The sequence below is a fragment of the Marmota flaviventris genome, chromosome 14 (genome assembly GCF_047511675.1).
Source record: "Marmota flaviventris isolate mMarFla1 chromosome 14, mMarFla1.hap1, whole genome shotgun sequence".
NCBI lineage: Eukaryota > Metazoa > Chordata > Mammalia > Rodentia > Sciuridae > Marmota > Marmota flaviventris.
Window position 1 is genome coordinate 54,168,510 of NC_092511.1, and position 11,289 is coordinate 54,179,798.

The 11,289-nt window shown below is 42.1% G+C and overlaps 1 pseudogene; it reads left to right on the top strand.

Moving 5' to 3' along the window:
* The first annotated feature begins 7,557 nt into the window (after positions 1–7,557).
* LOC114084682 (heterogeneous nuclear ribonucleoproteins A2/B1 pseudogene) lies at positions 7,558–8,484 on the top strand (annotated as a pseudogene).
* Positions 8,485–11,289: the final 2,805 nt, after the last annotated feature.

An 11,289-nucleotide genomic window follows, 5' to 3' on the forward strand; every position in this document is an offset into this window, starting at 1 on the left:
AAGTCTAGAAAAGGAAACAAGTCTAGCCTTCTATACCTCTTGAATCATCAAGTCTAGCCTTCTATACCTCTTAAGTCATCAAGCAATCAAAAACTATAATTTCTACCTTGGTACCCAGGGAAACTTTAAGAAAATGATGCAGTGGTTCCATGCCATTAGATAGATTTTTAAAAATTCTGCTGCCACAGCTATGAAGCCATCTCCAAATTTATCCCAATGGCCAAAACACTGAAAAGGGTCTGCAGGAAAGCAATTAACTCACTTTAGGAAGTGTCTTTCGAACGTATAAGTTGTATTTTGGACTACGAATGCATAAATGGCTGTCCCTTCACTGAAAAGTACTAAAATTGTTGTAGGTTTGTAGTATGACACTGATGATGTTGATGATTGAAAGGATAGTCAAGCACTCCAAAATTTTGAATCAGGGTAGATGTGAGACCCATATCTTATACAAGGGTGAAATAAAGGCATTTAATAGACATTGGACCTGGATACTAGCCATAGCATAGGAGCAGAGAGTCTCCTCCCATGTCAGGACAGTGTGGTGGGGAGATCACTGGGCTCAAGATAGCCACTGTCCAATAATTGGAATAATATGGAAGTATTTCAACATTTTATTAACCAATATGTATAAGCCAAATATCAGTCTTGATCTTATGGGATCATGATTGGTCTGAGCTTCCAAGGACCTTAGAAAATGTCTATTTCTGAGATTTTCCTTTTTATTCTTTTTAAAAAATTTATTCAAATTTGTTACATGACAACAGAATGCATTTCAATTCATAGTACACATATATAGCACAATTTTTCATATCTCTGGTTGTACACAATGTAGAGTCACACCATTTGCGTCTTCATACATGCACTTAGAGTAATAGTAATGTCCATCTCATCCCACTGCCTTTCCTACTTCATGTTTATTCTTAATTTATGGAAACCAATAAGCTGTAGTTTAGTTGTAAGCTATTTTAAAAATTTTTCCAACATTGTCTCTTAGTTCCTTTCCCATATATTTTAGAGTTGGTTTCATCCATATATGATCATGAATTTGTGAAGCGTAGCAGTTATAAAAGGCTTCTCAGAAGCATGTCTGCTTTAAAAAAATCTTTTAAAAATGACTGATCATGGAAAATTATCTCTGCAGAGAACCTTCCATCTATTAAGTGAACAAATATAACTTCCTTCTATTTCTCCATTATGGCTGAACAGAAGATACAAATTAATTCTAAAGTCTCATTTTAGTCCTAAATTTCAGTTTTTATGACCAAAGCTGTGTATCATGGAAAGAGACGTGACTTTCAGAATCTGAAGACTTTTGAAGGAGACCAAAGGAAAGTTCCTGAACAGTACTTAACATCTACAGTAGTCCCTCAAAAATGCTTTTTGAACCTGATGTAGAAATGGGCAGGAGAAGGTCAGCTAAGAAGTAAAGGAGAACAGGAGTTCCCAATAAATCACAACTAGTCATCAGACTCAACCACTCAGTGTTCATGAACTTGCTCGTCTTCTGATGGAAGGCAGGTACATAGTGGGGTGTCTATTGTACTGTGCATATCCTCTCCAGGCACGAAATTGAGACAGTTTTCTTGAGTACTGTCCAGAAGTCTTTCCCCAAATTATTTTTTTGTGATTCCAATGACAGTTTTTCCAAAAATGTAGCCAATGTGGGGGAATTGTTTAACAGGTATAGCAAGGGAAAATAGAAATATCTTACTTATTTAACTGGACCTTCAGTTTTAAAAAGAAGACAACTTGTTCATCAAGTGCAAAGAAGGTGAGATAAATTTGGCATTTTGCAGCAGGAAAGAAATATTAAGGAGAAGTATTATATCTGTGGTCCCAGGAACTGTGCAGTTGAAGTTTGGGAGAGGTTGTGCTAAGGAAAAGGGAGGAAGGATAAACTGTTTTTACAAATGAGATTTCTTTAGAATCCAGAAATAGAGAAAGTAGTTTACATACCCTTGCACATCTGTGTAGACTTGCAAGATGTGCTTTGCCTAATTCTTAGGTTGTACTGTGTGTGCTGTTGACATGCAGAAGCCCAGTGCTGTTTTAATATTTATGCTGTTAACAAACTCCTCCTGCCCCAGCTTCTGTTTATAATGGAGGATCAGGACAAGCACTGGCATTTTAAAGAGATCAAATTTAGACTCAGAAGGGACAATGTATATCAACTTCTTTTCCTTGGGGGAACAGGGAGAATCTCTTTTCTAGATTTATCAGAAAATACTTTTTGCTTTCTATATAATGTCAAGAATATGATCACAAAATATACTGAGGGAAACATTCTCTATTTGTAACTACAGAATTCTGTGTTGAATGGTGTGTTTAAATCTTTAGTCCCACATTCAGTAAAGGGCAGATCCAGGTGATCGTGAGTATATTGCGTGTAAGAAAGAACCTCCAACCACAAGACAGGTGGCCCCTAGAATTTTTCTACATTGTTTTTTATATTGTTGTCTTTTTTGAAGGTTTCAAATGTGGCAACAATTTCAATTTCTTCTTGCGTTTCTCCTCCTTTCTTCAGGATGTCTTAATTGGGCACCCAGGCTCACTTATGCTCATTCATCTGTCATTAGCTCCTGTTCATTGGAGGGGTCTTTGCTTCACGTCTTTCCTGCCAGTCATAAAAATTCCTTTCCAGACCTGCAGTTTCTGTGCAGCAAAGCTGGATCACTTGGCCAGTACTCCTGTGTACCTCATAACCCTGTTGAGGGACGAGGACCCTTTTGATGGCCCCACTTGTCCCCCTATCTCCTTGACCATTGCTCCATCCTACTGAACATTAACCTCCTTAAATGTGGGAGGATGCACAGCTAAAGCTGCCACTCTAATCAGAAGGAGGACTTTACTCAGCCTCTGAGTTTTTCTGTGATTTCGTCTGGTAGAGCTAGAGCTCCCGTGTCTTTTGAAAACAACTTTTGTTAAAAAGGAAAATATGCTGAACTCCTTAATGCATTTACCAGCCCATTTCACTTTGGATCCAACAATTATCTACAACCATATAATAATAAGCCATATGACCTATTCATAAAGAAGTGTGTGTGCAGTGAGGGGTTGTCTCTGGGTGAAAATAAAGACTTGAAAATCTCAAGCTTTGATTGGGAAGCCTCTCTTCAGCACTCACGAGGCGCTCTTGAAGCTGGCAGGGCCACACACTCATTCAAGTGGCTTGAGTTCTACTTCACACGTGTTTGAGGGCTGTGTATTTCCACAGCATTCCTCTCCAACCCGGAATCCCTTTGCCCTGCTATCCCTTGTTGGTGCTTTGTCTGGGAATAATTTTTTTAAATGAACTGAGATTAACAGGCAACGGGGTATTTCTTTTCCCTTGTGTTCCTTCCACTTCTCTCTCTTCTTTCGTTTTCTACTCCCTTTGTCTTTTGAAACCTCCTTTTTATGCCTCAACTTCTTCTTCTGTTCAAAATGGAAAGCCCTGTGGTAGAGTTAAAGCCCATCCCAGGAGGGCTGGGAGGGAGGCAGGGACTGAGCCTGGATGGTCATTCTACTGGCTTTGCAACTCCATAGACTCAGAGTTAGACATGATCCCTCAAGAAGGTCACAGACACACCACAGTGCTACGTGACTGTACGGTCCTGCCCAGAGTGTGCCATGCCTTAGTCAAAAGAGAAAAGAAAAGAAAGCCTCTGTCTTGAACAAGCACACTTTCAATACAAATGTGTAAAACTTTTGGATGTTTCCTCCTTTATATAACATATATAACATATTCCATCCATGATTCCTTTCTTCTTCCTCCTCCTCCTCCTCAAAAAAAAGAGAGAGAGAGAGAGAAAGTAGGGATGGAAGGAAATGGCCATGGATTGCTCTCTCTCTCTACTCTGAGACTGTGTGTGGAGTACAGGAAATAGAGAGGGTCATCTAACTCCTTTTGGCTCCACCATTGACCATCCTAGGACCCCCTCTCTGAGCCTCACTGTGCTCAGGTCTGGAGTGAGGTGATGGGCTAGAGGTCTTCATGGTCTCCTCCAAAGGTGGCAGTTTTCCACAATTTTGATTGACCCTTTGAAGCAGCAATACATTTAAAGTTTTCGTTTCACACTGCAAATTTTTATAGAGAAGCTGGGGTGGGGGGAGATCCTGATTATTTTTCCGTGTCTTGCCCTGAACACCATTAGCGAGAAGGCCCTTGTCAAACATCACTTACAACAGCCAAGGTTTAGCAATATGGTTAAGTCAGGCTACCAGAAGTGAAGCCAAGCAAGGGATTGAGGACTTAACTCAGTTCTCCAGCTGAGTCCTGGGAGACTCGGTCTTTTGAGAAGCATCCACTGTATCAGGAATTGAAATGAGCTGGAGAAGCTGGTGAAAGCAGGATTTCTCATGACAAATGCAGATGTGGCCAGCAGGGGGGTTTGCCTACAGGAAGAATACAGAAGGAGGTCCTTTGAGAGGCATCCATCATCCCCACAAATACTTCCTTAAAAGCTACCTTTAAATAATGGAAAATGCATGTTAGTGTATGTAGACAATGGAGCTTGGATAGGCCTCCTGTTGTACAGTGTGGAGAGTAATAACTGAGCGTCTCTGTCCACTGGGAGGCAAGATGTCTGCAGAGACCAAAGCTGACTGTGAAATTCAGCGCGCTTCTCACTTTGTCCAACACGGCCATTCCGACAGTGAATGATTCTCTATTCCTCTTTCAGGGTTTGCCAAATCTACACTGTTTAAACACTCAACTAATAGTGGCTTCCAGCCTTCTCACCAGTCCTCCTCATCAGCATTAGGAGTTGGCCAGAGCGCCCTGGGATCCAGACAGGGGAAGGCAAGCAGGTTTAAGCAAAGGGAGGCAGCAGAGGCTGGGATGGTATCATCTGAATTGCAAGTCTTTGCGCAACAGGTTCCAGTAGCATTTATGCTGATGTCCTACTAAATTAGCCTGTCCATTCAGAAATGTCGAAGTCGGAACAAAATGTGGATAAAATGAAAACATAAGCCCCTGAGCTGGATCCACTGTGGCAGTCATTATGTGTCATTGTGACCACAATAAGGAGACTATCCTGCCTGCTGGAAAGGCAAAGCAGAACTTGGATATCTTCTGATCCCTATGAGAATGATGATTTAAGCATTTGCCTGTGTTCCTTAAGCCAACCAGTGTAGATAGAGGGGAAAACTGTACTTGTGTTTCATTTATCTCATACTTTCCACGTGCTGGCTCCTTACCTGCTTTGTCTCCCTCATTCTACATAGTAACTCTATAAGGAATACACAGTCATTCTCTATCTGGAAGGGGAGAAGACCGAAGGCTTCTCACATAGGCAGGAAGGGGCAGATCTAGGATGCAGACTTGACCTGATGGGTGCACTTACTACAAAGGTGGATGGATGCTGTCATCCAATCCTGGATTCGGCATTCCTTCAGAGGAAAAGATCTAGCTTCTCCCAGCCCAGGGTCCTAATGGAGGATGAGAAATTTCCCCTATGGGGTATCTGAGACAGGTATGAAATGGCTGCTTGGTCACTTGTGATTGTGATTCAGTTCTCCAGGGAGCCTGTTTTTCAGGGTGGTGCTGACCAGGTTATGAGCCAACCTGAGTGGTACCATCGGTTCTAAAGTGGGTAACCCAAACAACTGTGCATGCTGGGCTCTCAGTATGTACAACTTCAGGCAGCAGAGAAACAGTAGCCATAACCCTTACAGATTCAGTCAGTGTGGAAGAAGGGGCTTCATATGGATGGGCAGAAGAGTTCATTGGTTGAGGGCTATTAAAAGTAGCCAGCAAAGCATGTGGATTCCCCACCTTAAGAAGGGATAAAATTCTGTTCTGGTCTGAATATGTCCCCTAAATTTCATATGTTGGTACTGTAATCCCCAAATTCATATGGTAAAGATAGTTGAGGGTTGAAACTCTGGGAAACACTGGGGTGTACCCTCATGAATGGATTAATTCATGGATTAATGGGTTATTGACAGAGTGATTTTGTTATAGAAGCAAACTCTTGTTGATGTGCCTGCTCTATCTTGACATTTGATGCCCTTTGCCCTCACCAAATGCTAAGTGAATGCCAGCACCATGCTCTTGGGCTTCTCAGCCTCCAGAACAGTGAACTAAATAAACCTCAGTTCTTTATAAATTATCCACTCTGTGGAATTCAGATACAGCAACAGTGAATGGACTAAGACAAGTATCATGTGTGGTTTGGGACCTGAAGGCTAGGTGTTAGGCACTCAAGTTCCCTTCTGGTTCAAGAATGTCTTATCAAAAGAAATTGCCTGGATAAACAGAGAGACTCCTGATTATGTGTGCCAAAATACAACTGAGCTTCCACAATGGGTTCTTAGTTCATCTGAGTCCCTACAGCTGTGTGCCTCTGCAGTCTGGAGCAATCTCAGCGCAGAGGTAGTAATTTTTCCAACCATGTAGGATATTCCGGGTTGAAAGTATACTTACTCATCATGCCTTGCCCAAATCCTGCTGTTCTGTTCCCAAACTGCTGTATTACCACAATTTTTCCAGATGCTGTGGCCAGTGTGTACATTCACGTGAACGGAGGGGAAAATGGCAGAGGGAGTCAGAAAAAAAGAGTGCTAGGGATTGAACCCTGGGCCTTGTGCATGCTAGAGACAGCATCTCACTGAGTTCCTTAGTGCCTCACTTCTGCTGAAGCTGGATTTGAACTCACAGTTCTCCTATCTCAACCTCCTGAGCCGATGGGATTACAGGCGTGGGCCACTGTCCTAGCCCCTCACTTACTCTTCTTCAAAATGTGCAGTCATACCACCCCAGCATTTTCTAGAAAATATACACAACAGGCCAAGTGGACACAAACTGAAGCATGATACTTTGTACCCAGCTCCTTTGCACAACCAATTTGCCACGAAACTGGCTGAGCAAAGGAAAGTTGACTCTGCCTGTGGGCTGAGAACATGCCAGGGACATGCCCAAAACACAGCAGCAAGCTTCCTTTTATTGCTAAAAGCTTGGTCCTTGTCCCTGATGCCAATCAATAATGAGGACATGGTTTTGAGAAAAAAGGAAAAAGAGATGGTTTTTTGCTTTTGCTAGCAAAGGAGAAACACAGGGGACACCTGTCCTAAAGGCTGTGATTCTGCCCATCAGCAGGAACAAGGGACTTTTAAAGAGGTGATTCAAAAGGCTATATTCCACAGGTTTTCTGACTGGAGTTATAATTCACTTGTTAATTTGGGAGAGAGTCCTTTCTGTGATCTTCTGATACCCTCCCCAAAGCCTGGATTACTTCATTCCTATGGTGGGTGTGAACTCAAGGACAGATAAATCTGCCTAAAATGGGGGGAAAGGTAATCCCATTTCCCTGAGATTAGGGAGGGGAGAGATTAGGGAGGAGCAGGGAGAAATAAATTGGAGTTAGTCCTAGAGGAAGGTTCTAGAAAAGCAGCAGCAGCAGCAGCAGCAGCAGCTCTAGCGGCAGTAGCAGCAGCAGCCAGACCTGTGTGGAGGTGCTCTTCAGCGGCAGTTCTCACTACAGCGCTAGGATGAGTCCGGTTCGTGTTTGTCTTCGGAGATCTCTCTTATCTCACTTGCCTGCGGGAAATTGGGCTGAAGCGACTGAGTCCAAGATGGAGAGAGAAAAGATACAGTTCCGTAAACTCTTTATTGGTGGCTTATGTTTTGAAATCACAGAGGACAGTTTAAGAAACTACTATGGGCAATGGGGAAAACTCACAGATTGTGTAGTTATGAGGGATCCTGCAAGCAAAAGATCAAGAGGATTTGGTTTTGTAACTTTCTCATCCATGGCTGAGGTTGATGCTGCCTTGGCTGCAAGACCTCATTCCATTGATGGGAGAGTGGTTGAGCCAAAATGAGCTGTAGCAAGAGAGGAATCTGGAAAACCAGGGGCTCATGTGACTATGAAGAAGCTGTTTGTTGGAGGGATTAAAGAAGATACCGAGGAACAACACCTTAGAGATTACTTTGAAGGATATGGAAAAATTGACACCATTGAGATAATTACGGATAGGCAGTCTGGAAAGAAGAGAGGCTTTGGTTTTGTGACTTTTGACGACCATGATCCTGTGGACAAGATTGTATTGCAAAAATACCACACCATCAATGGTCATAATGCAGAAGTGAGAAAGGCTTTGTCTAGACAAGAAATGCAGAAAGTCCAAAGTTCCAGGAGTGGAAGAGGAGGCAACTTTAGAGGAAGATCTGATGGATATGGAAGCCGACGTGGATTTGGGGATGGCTCTAATGGATATGGAAGAGGACCTGGACGTGGCAATTTTGGAGGTAGTCCTGGTTATGGAGGAGGAAGAGGAGGCTATGGTGGTAGAGGACGTGGATATGGAAACAGGGATGGGGGCTGTGGAGGAGGAAATTATGGAAGTGGAAGTTATAATGATTTTGGAAATTATAACCAGCAACCTTCTAAATATAGTCTAATGAAGAGTGGAAACTTGGGTAGCAGGAACATGGGGCGACCACGTGGTAGAGGAAATTATGGTCCTGGAGGAAGTGAGGGTTATGGTGGGAGGAGCTGATACTGAGCTTCATCCTATTTGTCTTGAGCTTCATTGTATAAATTTGGAGAGGATGAGAGCCCAAAGGTAACTGAACAGCTTCAGGTTATCAAAATAACAATGTTAAGGAAACTCTTATCTCAGTCATGCATAAATATGCAATGATATGGCAGAAGACACCAGAGCAGATGCAGAGAGCCATTTTGGGAATGGATTGGATTATTTAATAACATTACCTTACTGTGGGGGAAGGATTGTAAAAATAAAAAAATAATAAAAGCCTTTGAGACAGTTAAAAAAAAAAAAAAGAAATTGCCTGTTGTGTTCTGAAATTCTTAGTAAAGTTTCCTCTTCCTACGCATTTCTCAACGTGATAATTGTTGTTTAGGAATCACAGTGGCTACACATGTCTGCCTCATTCATTGGGACATTTTCTTGGCTATTTAGTTGTTTTCCTGAGTGTAGGTTTTGGTTCTACATAGACTGGAAGGGACTTCAGGGCAGGGCATGTTTCTTCAATTCTTCTGTAATTATTTCCCCCCAATACTTAGCATGTCAAGCACTGTGCTTATAAAGTACAATGAATTTCAGTGCCAGTCATTGGATAGCTTACATCGTAGACACAAGCAAGTAAGTGGAGACTGTGACAAGTATTATATGTGAGAATACTTATGGTGCGAAAAGGGGAGAGAGTTTTGTATCATGCATGAAATCTTTGCTAAATGAATGAAGTATATGCATGAAAAATATAACAAAATAATGAAAGATCTGTTATATTAGGAGTCCTCATGTCATAAAGTGTTCCTTTTGGATAGAAAACAAAAGGCCACGTGCTCATATCTCAGTTACCCTGACTCCTATTGTTTTTAAGGTTAAAAGGGGTTTATAGTGTTCAATGGAACTCTCCCCTCTAAGACACAGAGAGGTTGGCTGGCCTCAGTTTACCATATCATCACAACACAAGTTGCGTTTTCTCCTTCCTCATCCACGCCCTCCTCCAGACAACACTAACTCAGAGGACCACAGGCTAATGTAGCATCCTTAATAACCCTGGTTATTGCCTTGATTTAGCTTTCCCTAATCAAAGCACAACCCCGTAGAAGGGAATTTCCAAAAAGCTGCCTGAGGCTGCTGATCAACAATTCATTTTTAGCATTTCTTTTTAAATCGCTCTAAGTTGTTGCACCTGGGTCACAGTGACAGCTGAATAAGGGGGCTGAGCGGCAACGTTCCGGGCACCAGGTTGGTGAGCCCCCTCCACCATGTATATGCATGAGCTCGCCATTTGCATAAAGTGAAAAAGCATCGCTCCCATTAATCACCGCATTCATCTTAATAATTAGTGGCAATAATGTTGAAGAGCGGTGGTCTCCACATCGATCTCTGAGGCACCATGGGCTATTTCTGTTGCAGATGAATGATCATCAAGAGTGACAAGTTGATGTCTTTGGATCGACCACCCCAGCTCCACGTGTTTTACAGCCTGGCAGCTGGTCAGGAAGCTCGAGTGATCTGTGGGGCTAATGCTGCCCCTCTAACAAGACCAGTAAAAAGGAGTGATGTGACACCTGGGAGGGGGCTTGGGAAAAAGTCCCTGACCACTTTAAGGGGCCCTCGCTTAGCCATATGCATAGTAAACTAGCCGTAACTGCAAAGCAAGAGGCTATTTGTCATAAAGATTATGACTCTATGGTTAAGCACTTGAAAGGCTACCACTTGCTCTCAGACCTTCTCCATAAAAGATTGGCTTGGGGTCTGTAATTTGCCAATGCTTCTGGGTCAAGAGAAAGCCGTTTCAGATCAGAAATGTAATAGAACGTTTTAAGGTCCGTGGTACCGTGCCAGAAGGAGGGAAGTATTAATAATTTTCACAGTTTTTTAAAAAAGCCCTATCAGGTAAAAAAAAAAAAAAAACAGAAGTCACAAAGGAATCCACTGGAAGATTTGAAGAGAAACTACAAAGGACTTCATTAATACAAAAGGGGAGATTAGTCAGAGAACAAAAGAATAAGGAAGAAGGCAGCAAATGGAAATCCAGAGAGGAATTATAATAATGTAGGATTGGGGAGAGTAGCGGGTAAAAACTAAGGGGGAATTAAAACAAAGGCTCCTCAACTTCTAAGATCCTGAGATCAACCTGGATATTCCCACTCTGTGAGGAGAAAGACCAAGCATGAGCGGCGGGGAAATTCAGGTTCCAGATACAAGTTAAAAAAAAAAAAGTAACAATTAAATTTCTCCAGCAATCCGGGATAGCAGAGCACTATCAGCAAAGCATTTGAGTTGATTTGGGAAATTTGATAATACTTATTCTTCTGCTCGCTCAGTTTCTATTCACCACAGAAGGACTGACCCTACCTTTGTGATCTCTCCTCCTGCCTTCAACAGAGGGGATGTCTACAGCATCTCTATTAAATTGATAAAAAAGCTCCTAAAGAGAGTCAACTGTTTCAGTGGCTGTTTTCTTAGGGGTATATTCACATGCAATACTCACCAACATGACATAAAGAGATTCAATCCTTGCATGCCCCCTACTACTTACGGAGTTTCTGTACTTGCACATTTTCTATGAGAGGAACAACACACTGAATCTAGTCAATGTCTGCATATAAAGCATCTTGGAGAAAGAAAAGGTTTAATTTGCTTAAGCAATTGCCTACTCTGTACACTACTGGATGTTCTCAGCAATTCTTTTTTTAAGATATATGTGGGATGTGTGCGTGCGTGCATGTTATGGGCAGTTTTATGTGAAAGACAGCCAATTCAACTTTGGGGACAAGACATGACTTGAAAGAGAGCACTTAGAGGATTTGTTTGTTTGTTTGT